This window comes from Convolutriloba macropyga, chromosome 6 (genome assembly GCF_964194025.1).
Source record: "Convolutriloba macropyga chromosome 6, txConMacr16.3, whole genome shotgun sequence".
NCBI classification, from domain to species: Eukaryota; Metazoa; Xenacoelomorpha; order Acoela; family Convolutidae; genus Convolutriloba; species Convolutriloba macropyga.
Window position 1 is genome coordinate 7715194 of NC_134473.1, and position 15219 is coordinate 7730412.

Below are 15219 nucleotides of genomic sequence, written 5' to 3' on the forward strand. Positions count from 1 at the left end.
TAGATTTGGACAACTCCTTGACCCGACGAAAATGACCTATTTTTAAAATTCGTTATTTGCGAAATTCGCAAATTTCCGTATGAAATACTAACTTTTTTTTACGCAAGCTATAGTAAAAATTCTTTTTGTTTTACAATCTAGTTACCCATGGGATACTCGATACCGAGTTTGGTTCGATTTGAACAACTCCTTGACCCGACAAAAAAGACCTATTTTTAAAATTAATTATTCGAATTAATGGGAAATTAACGTACGAAAAACTAACTTTTTTCCTAGGCAAGCTATGCCAAAAATTCTTTTTGTTTTACAATTTAGTTACCCATGGAATACTCGATACCGAGTTTGGTTCGATTTGAACAACTCCTTGACCCGACGAAAAAGACCTATTTTTAAAATTAAGTATTCGAATTAATCGGAAATTAACGTACGAAAAACTAACTTTTTTCCTAGGCAAGCTATGCCAGAAATTCTTCTTGTTTTACAATCTAGTTACCCATGGGATACACGATACCAAGTTTGGTTAGATTTGGACAAATCCTTGACCCGACGAAAAAGACCTATTTTTAAAATTATAATCGCAAAATTGTTCGAAATAATAGCAAATTTCCGTATGAACTACTAACTTTTTTCCTAGGCAAGCTATACCAAAAATTCTTTTTGTTTTACAATCTAGTTACCCATGGGATACTCGATACCGAGTTTGGTTAGATTTGGACAACTCCTTGACCCGACGAAAAAGACCTATTTTTAAAATTCGTTATTTGCGAAATTCGCAAATTTCCGTATGAAATACTAACTTTTTTTCTACGCAAGCTATAGTAAAAATTCTTTTTGTTTTACAATCTAGTTACCCATGGGATACTCGATACCTAGTTTGGTTAGATTTGGACAACTCCTTGACCCGACGAAAAAGACCTATTTTTAAAATTATAATAGCAAAATTATTCGAAATAATAGCAAATTTCCGTATGAACTACTAACTTTTTTCCTAGGCAAGCTATACCAAAAGTTCTTTTTGTTTTACAATCTAGTTACCCATAGGATACTCGATACCGAGTTTGGTTAGATTTGGACAACTCCTTGACCAGACGAAAAAGACCAATTTTTAAAATTCGTTATTTGCGAAATTCGCAAATTTACGTATGAAATACTAACTTTTTTTCTACACAAGCTATAGTAAAAATTCTTTTTGTTTTACAATCTAGTTACCCATGGGATACTCGATACCTAGTTTGGTTAGATTTGGACAACTCCTTGACCCGACGAAAAAGACCTATTTTTAAAATTCGTTATTTGCGAAATTCTCAAATTTCCGTATGAAATACTAACTTTTTTCTACGCAAGCTATAGTAAAAATTCTTTTTGTTTTACAATTTAGTTACCCATGGGATACTCGATACCGAGTTTGGTTAGATTTGGACAACTCCTTGACCCGACGAAAATGACCTATTTTTAAAATTCGTTATTTGCGAAATTCGCAAATTTCCGTATGAAATACTAACTTTTTTCTACGCAAGCTATAGTAAAAATTCTTTTTGTTTTACAATCTAGTTACCCATGGGATACTCGATACCGAGTTTGGTTCGATTTGAACAACTCCTTGACCCGACAAAAAAGACCTATTTTTAAAATTAATTATTCGAATTAATCGGAAATTAACGTACGAAAAACTAACTTTTTTCCTAGGCAAGCTATGCCAAAACAAAAATTCTTTTTGTTTTACAATTTAGTTACCCATGGAATACTCGATACCGAGTTTGGTTCGATTTGAACAACTCCTTGACCCGACGAAAAAGACCTATTTTTAAAATTAATTATTCGAATTAATCGGAAATTAACGTACGAAAAACTAACTTTTTTCCTAAGCAAGCTATGCCAAAAATTCTTTTCGTTTTACAATCTAGTTACCCATGGGATAATCGATACCGAGTTTGGTTCGATTTGAACAACTCCTTGACCCGACGAAAAAGACCTATTTTTGAAATTATTTATTCGAAAAAATCGCAAATTTCCGTATGAAAAGCTAACTTTTTTCCTAGGCAAGCTATGCCAAAAATTCTTTTTGTTTTAGACTTTTTATACACTGGTGATACTCCATACCAGGTTTGGTTTGATTTGGACAACTCCTTGACCCGATAAAATTAAACTAATTTTTAGAATAAGCGAAAAAAATGAGATTGAAAACACAGCTAATTTTTAGTCGCTTGTTGGTAATCTGGGGTTTCCCCTGCAAGCAACTAAAAAAAAGCCATGTGTTGGATTATTATAAATTTATAAATGCATACATCATAAAGGAGAAAGAGAAAAAAAGCGAAACAAAGTCAATTAATGACTCGAATTGATCAAATTAAGTAAACAAAGCAATTGATGAAATAAACAAACTATACGAAGTTCAAAGCATGAAAATCATCAAACAAATCAAAACATCGGAAAACAATTCAAAACTTCAGAATCATAAAATCATCATTGGCGAATTTGCTGTAATTAGGCAGTAATCTTTGTCCCCAACATGTAAGGTGTGTTCGCCTCTTTGGAGGCTTCTTTATCTTCAATTTCATCGGCGCACAAGCTAATTCCTTGGTTCGCCCAATCTTCACAACCTTCATGTTGCCAAACTTTCCTTCTTCTACGGCTCGAATTGCTTTCTTGCAATGGCCTACACCGAGAAAGTTGACCCAGCCATTGTACACTGGGTTTTTCCTCTGATTGGGTCGAAGTTTGCCAAGTGCAACGCTTTCAACGCCAAAAAACAATTGTTTAACATGCCCCATCACCTCTTCAACTGGGATTCCATTGGCATCGAACCCAACAAACTTGAGGGACAAGGGCAGCAAATCCTCGATCTTCCGTTTTGGTGGCCTGTAAAACGATCGATTGTACTCATCTGCCTCTCGATCTGCTTTGATCTTCAAGCAATGCTCTTTCTTCGCCTTCTTCGCCTCTCCACCTGGGACCGCAATTTCACTAACACAAACGCCTTCGCCAAGAATATCATCATCATCGAATTGCTCCGACATCATAAATCTGAAATAGTCGGTCATATAATGACGAAACTAGCTTTAAAACCCGTTATATCGAACAGCGCGGACCCGGCGGTCACTCTGCAGCCATCCCCGCTATTGTTTTGCTCTCTCTGCTGCAGTCACTCTACTGCAGTCAATCTACTCCATAGTCACTCTACGCAGTCACTCTGCACTCGATCTGCAGGCATACGGGCGCTTACAACTCATTCGTGCAACGCATTCTCATTCTACTTTCTCTACTTTCGTTGCCGTCTGTGTGAGCTTTCGGAAAATTCTATTTCGTTTCACCTTCATCTTCATACATGCTTACCTCGGGGAATTAGAAGGCAGTCATTGAGCCTCTCTCTAATGTCACTTGACGGGACAGCACACCGAATAAGCATGTCACGTGACCCGCTGGACGCTGTGAACGAAAGTTTCACTTTCTCATCTGGGTAAGAAGTTATGAAGATGAAGTAAACAACGAAATAGTAAAAGTAACATATTCGAGAAGCTCTATAGATGGGAGCGATCATTATGGAAGTTAAATTCGAATAAAAAAAAGAAAATTGATCGGAGGGGGGATGGAGGTGGAGCTAGGTGGTTGAGCTAGGTGGGACCGAGGTATGCGTCTGAAAAAGGCTTATATCTCGAAAACTATTGAACCAAATTTGAGAAATGAATATGTTTTGCAATCAGCATGAACTGGGGCGTCAATCTAAGGTTTAAAACGCGAAAAAAACTGAATAAATCAAAACTCGATTTTTGCCATTCTGGCTGAAATTGGCTCTTTTTCTTTAACATTTGGGAAATCAAAAATTTGAGCCATGTAACTGTATCGAAACTTTTTGATCCTTATATATTCGTAAAGAGTATTATATGAGCAAGAAAATGATATAACATACTTGTAAAATCGATTTGTGACAAAAGAGTTATTAAACTAAACAACTTTGAAAATTTGAAATTTTTGCAAAAATCGACCCTGATTTCGGCCGCTATATTGCTCTCGCATTCTCTTGTTTGGCATTTATTTAAAAAACAGATTATATTGTCATTGGAACCGTAAACTCTAGTTTATTATGATACCAAAAACTTGTATGTTTTTTGCTTTTAATTGGGAAAATTTAGTCGAAGTTCGACAAAAATAGCTATTTTTTGCCCCTAAATCAACAGTTTTTTGGATTTTTCGGTTAGAAATAAAACAAATCGGAGAAACGTCCGTATATTTTCAAAAAGTACAATATCACAGCAACAAAATGGGCTATTATAGATTTTCTAACTCTTCTTTGTCAAAAAGTTATGATGAAACGTTTTTAAAGAAATTTGACATTTTCTTCATTTACTCAGAGATATCTTTGAAATTTTGTATAAAAATCGAAAGATTGCTAACTACTACTACAGATATTCAAAAAGTGCAATAACACAGCAATAAAATGGGCCAATATAGAGTTTGTAACTCGGCTTCTTCAAAAAGTTATCAACAAACGTTTTTCAAGAAGGTTGACATTTTCTTCATTTACCTCGAGACATTTTTGAAATTTTGTATAAAAATCAAAATATAGCCAACTACTACTACAGATATTCAAAAAGTGCAATAACACGGCAATAAAAATGGGCCAATATAGAGTTTGTAACTCGGCTTCTTCAAAAAGTTATTAACAAACGTTTTTCAAGAAGGTTGACATTTTCTTCATTTACCCCGAGACATTTTTGAAATTTTGTATAAAAATCAAAATATAGCCAACTACTACTACAGATATTCAAAAAGTGCAATAACACGGCAATAAAATGGGTCAATATAGAGTTTGTAACTCGTCTTCTTCAAAAAGTTATTAACAAACGTTTTTCAAGAAGGTTGACATTTTCTTCATTTACCCCGAGACATTTTTGAAATTTTGTATACAAATCAAATTATTGCTAATTACTACTACACATATTCAAAAACTACTTTATTGGGGCATTAAAATGGGCCAATGAAGTGTTTTTAACTTGTCTTCTTCAAAAAGATATTAACAAACGTTTATCAAGAAGTTTGAAATTTTCTTCACCTAATTAGAGAGTTCGTTGAAATTTTGTATACAAATTGAGATATTGCTAACTACTATTTTCAAACGTTCTAAATTGTGGCTGAAGTGGAGCATACCCACCAAAAATGAGCACAATTGAACTAAAATTGACGATTTCGTGTCCAAAACAATGTTCGGTGATCGAAAAAGTTAAGCCTCATCGAGCGCGGATACTTTTTTGGAAGTAATTGAAAACTTGTCCAAAATGGTTTGCTCAGTCCATTTTTTTTATTTCATCCTCAATTATGTCTAAATTGTAGCCTGCACACCAAAAATGAGCACAATTGGACTAAAATTGATGATTTGGTCACCAAAACAATGTTCGGTGATAGAAAAAATTCAGATACTTTTTTGGAACTAGGTAAAAACTTGTCCAAATTAGTTCGGTCAGTCCGAACTTTTACTTTTATCACCAATTGTGGCTAAAGTGGAGCATACCCACCAAAAATGAGCACAATTGGACTAAAATTGACGATTTCGTGTCCGAAACAATGTTCGGTAATCGAAAAAGTTAAGCCTCATAGAGCGCGGATACTTTTTTGGAAGTAATTGAGAACTTGTTCAAAATGGTTTGCTCAGTCCATTTTTTTTATTTCAACCTCAATTATGTCTAAATTGTAGCCTGCACACCAAAAATGAGCACAATTGGACTAAAATTGATGATTTGGTCACCAAAACAATGTTCGGTGATAGAAAAAATTCAGATACTTTTTTGGAACTAGGTAAAAACTTGTCCAAATTAGTTCGGTCAGTCCGAACTTTTAATTTTATCACCAATTGTGGCTAAAGTGGAGCATACCCACCAAAAATGAATACAATTGGACTAAAATTGACGATTTCGTGTCCGAAACAATGTTCGGTGATCGAAAAATTTAAGCCTCATCGAGCGCGGATACTTTTTTGGAAGTAATTGAAAACTTGTCCAAAATGGTTTGCTCAGTCCATTTTTTTTAGCTCAACCTAAATTATGTCTAAATTGTAGCCTGCACACCAAAAATGAGCACAATTGGACTAAAATTGATGATTTGGTCACCAAAACAATGTTCGGTGATAGAAAAAATTCAGATACTTTTTTGGAACTAGGTAAAAACTTGTCCAAATTAGTTCGGTCAGTCCAAACTTTTAACTTTATCACCAATTGTGGCTAAAGTGGAGCATACCCACCAAAAATGAGCACAATTGGACTAAAATTGACGATTTCGTGTCCGAAACAATGTTCGGTGATCGAAAAAGTTAAGCCTCATCGAGCGCGGATACTTTTTTGGAAGTAATTGAAAACTTGTCCAAAACGGTTTGCTCAGTCCATTTTTTTTTATTTCATCCTCAATTATGTCTATATTGTAGCCTGCACACCAAAAATGAGCACAATTGGACTAAAATTGATGATTTGGTCACCAAAACAATGGTCGGTGATAGAAAAAATTCAGATTTTTTTTTGGAACTAGGTAAAAACTTGTCCAAATTAGTTCGGTCAGTCCAAACTTTTAATTTTATCACCAATTGTGGCTAAAGTGGAGTATACCCACCAAAAATGAGCACAATTGGACAAAAATTGACGATTTCGTGTCCAAAAAAATGTTCGGTGATCGAAAAAGTTAAGCCTCATCGAGCGCGGATACTTTTTTGGAAGTAATTGAAAACGTGTCCAAAATGGTTTGCTCAGTCCATTTTTTTTATTTCATCCTTAATTATGTCTAAATTGGACCCTGCAAACCAAAAATGAGCACAATTGGACTAAAATTGACGATTTGGTCACCAAAACAATGTTCGGTGATAGAAAAAATTCAGATACTTTTTTTGGAACTAGGTAAAAACTTGTCCAAATTAGTTCGGTCAGTCCGAATTTTTAATTTTATCACCAATTGTGGCTAAAGTGGAGCATCCTCTCCAAAATCAGCACAATTGGACTAAAATTGACGATTTCGTGTCCAAAACAATGTTCGGTGATCGAAAAAGTTAAGCCTCATCGAGCGCGGATACTTTTTTGGAAGTAATTGAAAACTTGTCCAAAATGGTTTGCTCAGTCCATTTTTTTTATTTCAACCTCAATTATGTCTAAATTGTAGCCTGCACACCAAAAATGAGCACAATTGGACTAAAATTGATGATTTGGTCACGAAAACAATGTTCGGTGATAGAAAAAATTCAGATACTTTTTTGGAACTAGGTAAAAATTTGTCCAAATTAGTTCGGTCAGTCCGAATTTTTAATTTTATCACCAATTGTGGCTAAAGTGGAGCATCCCCTCCAAAATCAGCACAATTGGACTAAAATTGACGATTTCGTGTCCAAAACAATGTTCGGTGATCGAAAAAGTTAAGCCTCATCGAGCGCTGATACTTTTTTTGAAGTAATTGAAAACGTGTCCAAAATGGTTTGCTAAGTCCATTTTTTTTATTTCATCCTCAACTATGTCTAAATTGTTGCCTGCACACCAAAAATGAGCACAATTGGACTAAAATTGACGATTTGGTCACCAAAACAATGTTCGGTGATAGAAAAAATTCAGATACTTTTTTTGGAACTAGGCAAAAACTTGTCCAAATTAGTTCGCTCAGTCAAACTTTTCATTTTATCACCAACTGTGGCTAAAGTGGAGCATACCCACCAAAAATGAGCACAATTGGACTAAAATTGACGATTTCGTGTCCAAAACAATGTTCGGTGATCGAAAAAGTTAAGCCTCATCGAGCGCGGATACTTTTTTGGAAGTAATTGAAAACTTGTCCAAAATGGTTTGCTCAGTCCATTTTTTTTATTTCAACCTCAATTATGTCTAAATTGTAGCCTGCACACCAAAAATGAGCACAATTGGACTAAAATTGATGATTTGGTCACCAAAACAATGTTCGGTGATAGAAAAAATTCAGATACTTTTTTGGAACTAGGTAAAAATTTGTCCAAATTAGTTCGGTCAGTCCGAATTTTTAATTTTATCACCAATTGTGGCTAAAGTGGAGCATCCTCTCCAAAATCAGCACAATTGGACTAAAATTGACGATTTCGTGTCCAAAACAATGTTCGGTGATCGAAAAAGTTAAGCCTCATCGAGCGCGGATACTTTTTTGGAAGTAATTGAAAACTTGTCCAAAATGGTTTGCTCAGTCCATTTTTTTTATTTCAACCCTAATTATGTCTAAATTGTAGCTTGCACACCAAAAATGAGCACAATTGGACTAAAATTGATGATTTGGTCACCAAAACAATGTTCGGTGATAGAAAAAATTCAGATACTTTTTTGGAACTAGGTAAAAATTTGTCCAAATTAGTTCGGTCAGTCCGAATTTTTAATTTTATCACCAATTGTGGCTAAAGTGGAGCATCCCCTCCAAAATCAGCACAATTGGACTAAAATTGACGATTTCGTGTCCAAAACAATGTTCGGTGATCGAAAAAGTTAAGCCTCATCGAGCGCTGATACTTTTTTTGAAGTAATTGAAAACGTGTCCAAAATGGTTTGCTAAGTCCATTTTTTTTATTTCATCCTCAACTATGTCTAAATTGTTGCCTGCACACCAAAAATGAGCACAATTGGACTAAAATTGACGATTTGGTCACCAAAACAATATTCGGTGATAGAAAAAATTCAGATACTTTTTTTGGAACTAGGCAAAAACTTGTCCAAATTAGTTCGCTCAGTCAAATTTTTAATTTTATCACCAATTGTGGCTAAATCGGAGCATACCCACCAAAAATGAGCACAATTGGACTAAAATTGACGATTTCGTGTCCAAAAAAATGTTCGGTGATCGAAAAAGTTAAGCCTCATCGAGCGCGGATACTTTTTTGGAAGTAATTGAAAACTTGTCCAAAATGGTTTGCTCAGTCCATTTTTTTTATTTCAACCTTAATTATGTCTAAATTGTAGCCTGCACACCAAAAATGAGCACAATTGGACTAAAATTGATGATTTGGTCACCAAAACAATGTTCGGTGATAGAAAAAATTCAGATACTTTTTTGGAACTAGGTAAAAATTTGTCCAAATTAGTTCGGTCAGTCCGAATTTTTAATTTTATCACCAATTGTGGCTAAAGTGGAGCATCCCCTCCAAAATCAGCACAATTGGACTAAAATTGACGATTTCGTGTCCAAAACAATGTTCGGTGATCAAAAAAGTTAAGCCTCATCGAGCGCTGATACTTTTTTTGAAGTAATTGAAAACGTGTCCAAAATGGTTTGCTAAGTCCATTTTTTTTATTTCATCCTCAACTATGTCTAAATTGTTGCCTGCACACCAAAAATGAGCACAATTGGACTAAAATTGACGATTTGGTCACCAAAACAATATTCGGTGATAGAAAAAATTCAGATACTTTTTGTGGAACTAGGCAAAAACTTGTCCAAATTAGTTCGCTCAGTCAAATTTTTAATTTTATCACCAATTGTGGCTAAATCGGAGCATACCCACCAAAAATGAGCACAATTGGACTAAAATTGACGATTTCGTGTCCAAAAAAATGTTCGGTGATCGAAAAAGTTAAGCCTCATCGAGCGCGGATACTTTTTTGGAAGTAATTGAAAACTTGTCCAAAATGGTTTGCTCAGTCCATTTTTTTTATTTCAACCTCAATTATGTCTAAATTGTAGCCTGCACACCAAAAATGAGCACAATTGGACTAAAATTGATGATTTGGTCACCAAAACAATGTTCGGTGATAGAAAAAATTCAGATACTTTTTTGGAACTAGGTAAAAATTTGTCCAAATTAGTTCGGTCAGTCCGAATTTTTAATTTTATCACCAATTGTGGCTAAAGTGGAGCATCCCCTCCAAAATCAGCACAATTGGACTAAAATTGACGATTTCGTGTCCAAAACAATGTTCGGTGATCGAAAAAGTTAAGCCTCATCGAGCGCTGATACTTTTTTTGAAGTAATTGAAAACGTGTCCAAAATGGTTTGCTAAGTCCATTTTTTTTATTTCATCCTCAACTATGTCTAAATTGTTGCCTGCACACCAAAAATGAGCACAATTGGACTAAAATTGACGATTTGGTCACCAAAACAATGTTCGGTGATAGAAAAAATTCAGATACTTTTTTTGGAACTAGGCAAAAACTTGTCCAAATTAGTTCGCTCAGTCAAACTTTTAATTTTATCACCAATTGTGGCTAAAGTGGAGCATACCCACCAAAAATGAGCAAAATTGGACTAAAATTGACGATTTCGTGTCCAAAAAAATGTTCGGTGATCGAAAAAGTTAAGCCTCATCGAGCGCGGATACTTTTTTGGAAGTAATTGAAAACGTGTCCAAAATGGTTTGCTGAGTCCATTTTTTTTATTCCATCCCTAATTATGTCTAAATTGGACCCTGCAAACCAAAAATGAGCACAATTGGACTAAAATTGACGATTTGGTCACCAAAACAATGTTCGGTGATAGAAAAAATTCAGATACTTTTTTTGGAACTAGGTAAAAACTTGTCCAAATTAGTTCGGTCAGTCCGAATTTTTAATTTTATCACCAATTGTGGCTAAAGTGGAGCATCCCCTCCAAAATCAGCACAATTGGACTAAAATTGACGATTTCGTGTCCAAAACAATGTTCGGTGATCGAAAAAGTTAAGCCTCATCGAGCGCTGATACTTTTTTTGAAGTAATTGAAAACGTGTCCAAAATGGTTTGCTAAGTCCATTTTTTTTATTTCATCCTCATTTATGTCTAAATTGTAGCCTGCACACCAAAAATGAGCACAATTGGACTAAAATTGACGATTTGGTCACCAAAACAATGTTCGGTGATAGAAAAAATTCAGATACTTTTTTTGGAACTAGGCAAAAACTTGTCCAAATTAGTTCGCTCAGTCCAAAATTTTAATTTTATCACCAATTGTGGCTAAAGTGGAGCAAAGCCACCAAAAATGAGCACAATTGGACTAAAATTGTCGATTTCGTGTCCAAAACAATGTTCGGTGATCGAAAAAGTTAAGCCTCATCGAGCGCGGATACTTTTTTTGAAGTAATTGAAAACGTGTCCAAAATGGTTTGCTAAGTCCATTTGTTTAACTCAACCTCAATTATGTCTAAATTGTAGCCTGTACACCAAAAATGAGCACAATTGGACTAAAATTGACGATATGGTCACCAAAACAATGTTCGGTGATAGAAAAAATTCAGATACTTTTTTTGGAACTAGGCAAAAACTTGTCCAAATTAGTTCGCTCAGTCCAAACTTTTAAATTTATCACCAATTGTGGCTAAAGTGGAGCATACCCACCAAAAATGAGCACAATTGGACTAAAATTGACGATTTCGTGTCCGAAACAATGTTCGGTGATCGAAAAATATAAGCCTCATCGAGCGCGGATACTTTTTTGGAAGTAATTGAAAACTTGTCCAAAACGGTTTGCTCAGTCTATTTTTTTTTATTTCATCCTCAATTATGTCTATTTTGTAGCCTGCACACCAAAAATGAGCACAATTGGACAAAAAATTGATGATTTGGTCACCAAAACAATGTTCGGTGATAGAAAAAATTCAGATTTTTTTTGGAACTAGGTAAAAACTTGTCCAAATTAGTTCGGTCAGTCCAAACTTTTAATTTTATCACCAATTGTGGCTAAAATGGAGTATACCCGCCAAAAATGAGCACAATTGGACAAAAATTGACGATTTCGTGTCCAAAACAATGTTCGGTGATCGAAAAAGTTAAGCCTCATCGAGCGCGGATACTTTTTTGGAAGTAATTGAAAACGTGTCCAAAATGGTTTGCTCAGTCCATTTTTTTTATTTAATCCTTAATTATGTCTAAATTGGACCCTGCAAACCAAAAATGAGCACAATTGGACTAAAATTGACGATTTGGTCACCAAAACAATGTTCGGTGATAGAAAAAGTTCAGATACTTTTTTTGGAACTAGGTAAAAACTTGTCCAAATTAGTTCGGTCAGTCCGAATTTTTAATTTTATCACCAATTGTGGCTAAAATGGAGCATCCCCTCCAAAATCAGCACAATTGGACTAAAATTGACGATTTCGTGTCCAAAACAATGTTCGGCGATCGAAAAAGTTAAGCCTCATCGAGCGCTGATACATTTTTTGAAGTAATTGAAAACGTGTCCAAAATGGTTTGCTAAGTCCATTTTTTTATTTCATCCTCAATTATGTCTAAATTGTAGCCTGCACACCAAAAATGAGCACAATTGGACTAAAATTGACGATTTGGTCACCAAAACAATGTTCGGTGATAGAAAAAATTCAGATACTTTTTTTGGAACTAGGCAAAAACTTGTCCAAATTAGTTCACTCAGTCCAAACTTTTAATTTTATCACCAATTGTGGCTAAAGTGGAGCATACCCACCAAAAATGAGCACAATTGGACTAAAATTGACGATTTCGTGTCCGAAACAATGTTCGGTGATCGAAAAAGTTAAGCCTCATCGAGCGCGGATACTTTTTTGGAAGTAATTGAAAACTTGTCCAAAACGGTTTGCTCAGTCCATTTTTTTATTTCATCCTCAATTATGTCTATTTTGTAGCCTGCACACCAAAAATGAGCACAATTGGACAAAAAATTGATGATTTGGTCACCAAAACAATGTTCGGTGATAGAAAAAATTCAGATTTTTTTTTGGAACAAGGTAAAAACTTGTCCAAATTAGTTCGGTCAGTCCGAACTTTTAATTTTATCACCAATTGTTGCTAAAGTGGAGCATACCCACCAAAAATGAGCACAATTGGACTAAAATTGACGATTTCGTCTCCAAAACAATGTTCGGTGATCGAAAAAGTTAAGCCTCATCGAGCGCGGATACTTTTTTGGAAGTAATTGAAAACGTGTCCAAAATGGTTTGCTCAGTCCATTTTTTTAATTTAATCCTTAATTATGTCTAAATTGGACCCTGCAAACCAAAAATGAGCACAATTGGACTAAAATTGACGATTTGGTCACCAAAACAATGTTCGGTGATAGAAAAAATTCAGATACTTTTTTTGGAACTAGGTAAAAACTTGTCCAAATTAGTTCGGTCAGTCCGAATTTTTAATTTTATCACCAATTGTGGCTAAAGTGGAGCATACCCACCAAAAATGAGCACAATTGGACTAAAATTGACGATTTCGTGTCCGAAACAATGTTCGGTGATCGAAAAAGTTAAGCCTCATCGAGCGCGGATACTTTTTTGGAAGTAATTGAAAACTTGTCCAAAACGGTTTGCTCAGTCCATTTTTTTATTTCATCCTCAATTATGTCTAAATTGTAGCCTGCACACCAAAAATGAGCACAATTGGACTAAAATTGACGATTTGGTCACCAAAACAATGTTCGGTGATAGAAAAAATTCAGATACTTTTTTTGGAACTAGGCAAAAACTTGTCCAAATTAGTTCACTCAGTCCAAACTTTTAATTTTATCACCAATTGTGGCTAAAGTGGAGCATACCCACCAAAAATGAGCACAATTGGACTAAAATTGACGATTTCGTGTCCGAAACAATGTTCGGTGACCGAAAAAGTTAAGCCTCATCGAGCGCGGATACTTTTTTGGAAGTAATTGAAAACTTGTCCAAAACGGTTTGCTCAGTCCATTTTTTTATTTCATCCTCAATTATGTCTATTTTGTAGCCTGCACACCAAAAATGAGCACAATTGGACAAAAAATTGATGATTTGGTCACCAAAACAATGTTCGGTGATAGAAAAAATTCAGATTTTTTTTTGGAACTAGGTAAAAACTTGTCCAAATTAGTTCGGTCAGTCCAAACTTTTAATTTTATCACCAATTGTGGCTAAAGTGGAGTATACCCGCCAAAAATGAGCACAATTGGACAAAAATTGACGATTTCTTGTCCAAAACAATGTTCGGTGATCGAAAAAGTTAAGCCTCATCGAGCGCGGATACTTTTTTGGAAGTAATTGAAAACGTGTCCAAAATGGTTTGCTCAGTCCATTTTTTTAATTTAATCCTTAATTATGTCTAAATTGGACCCTGCAAACCAAAAATGAGCACAATTGGACTAAAATTGACGATTTGGTCACCAAAACAATGTTCGGTGATAGAAAAAATTCAGATACTTTTTTTGGAACTAGGTAAAAACTTGTCCAAATTAGTTCGGTCAGTCCGAATTTTTAATTTTATCACCAATTGTGGCTAAAATGGAGCATCCCCTCCAAAATCAGCACAATTGGACTAAAATTGACGATTTCGTGTCCAAAACAATGTTCGGTGATCGAAAAAGTTAAGCCTCATCGAGCGCTGATACATTTTTTGAAGTAATTGAAAACGTGTCCAAAATGGTTTGCTAAGTCCATTTTTTTATTTGATCCTCAATTATGTCTAAATTGTAGCCTGCACACCAAAAATGAGCACAATTGGACTAAAATTGACGATTTGGTCACCAAAACAATGTTCGGTGATAGAAAAAATTCAGATACTTTTTTTGGAACTAGGCAAAAACTTGTCCAAATTAGTTCACTCAGTCCAAACTTTTAATCACCAATTGTGGCTAAAGTGGAGCATACCCACCAAAAATGAGCACAATTGGACTAAAATTGACGATTTCGTGTCCAAAACAATGTTCGGTGATCGAAAAAGTTAAGCCTCATCGAGCGCGGATACTTTTTTTGGAAGTAATTGAAAACGTGTTCAAAATGGTTTGCTCAGTCCATTTTTTTTCATCCTCAATTATGTCTAAATTAATTGGAGCCTGCAAACCAAAATTGAACACAATTGGACTAAAATTGACGATTTGGTCACCAAAACAATGTTCGGTGATAGAAAAAATTTAGATACTTTTTTGGAACAAGGTAAAAACTTGTCCAAATTAGTTCGGTCAGTCCGAACTTTTAATTTTATCACCAATTGTTGCTAAAGTGGAGCATACCCACCAAAAATGAGCACAATTGGACTAAAATTGACGATTTCGTCTCCAAAACAATGTTCGGTGATCGAAAAAGTTAAGCCTCATCGAGCGCGGATACTTTTTTGGAAGTAATTGAAAACGTGTTCAAAATGGTTTGCTCAGTCCATTTTTTTTCATCCTCAATTATGTCTAAATTAATTGGAGCCTGCAAACCAAAATTGAACACAATTGGACTAAAATTGACGATTTGGTCACCAAAACAATGTTCGGTGATAGAAAAAATTTAGATACTTTTTTGGAACAAGGTAAAAACTTGTCCAAATTAGTTCGGTCAGTCCGAACTTTTAATTTTA

The 15219-nt window shown here is 34.9% G+C and overlaps 1 protein-coding gene across 1 annotated transcript in view; it reads right to left on the minus strand.

The window, feature by feature from the left end:
* LOC142340660 (dipeptidyl peptidase 2-like) overlaps nucleotides 1-15219 on the minus strand; it is a gene marked incomplete at its 5' end in the record, with an annotated part of 67419 nt that overhangs the window by 36661 nt on the left and 15539 nt on the right. The window lies entirely within an intron of this gene.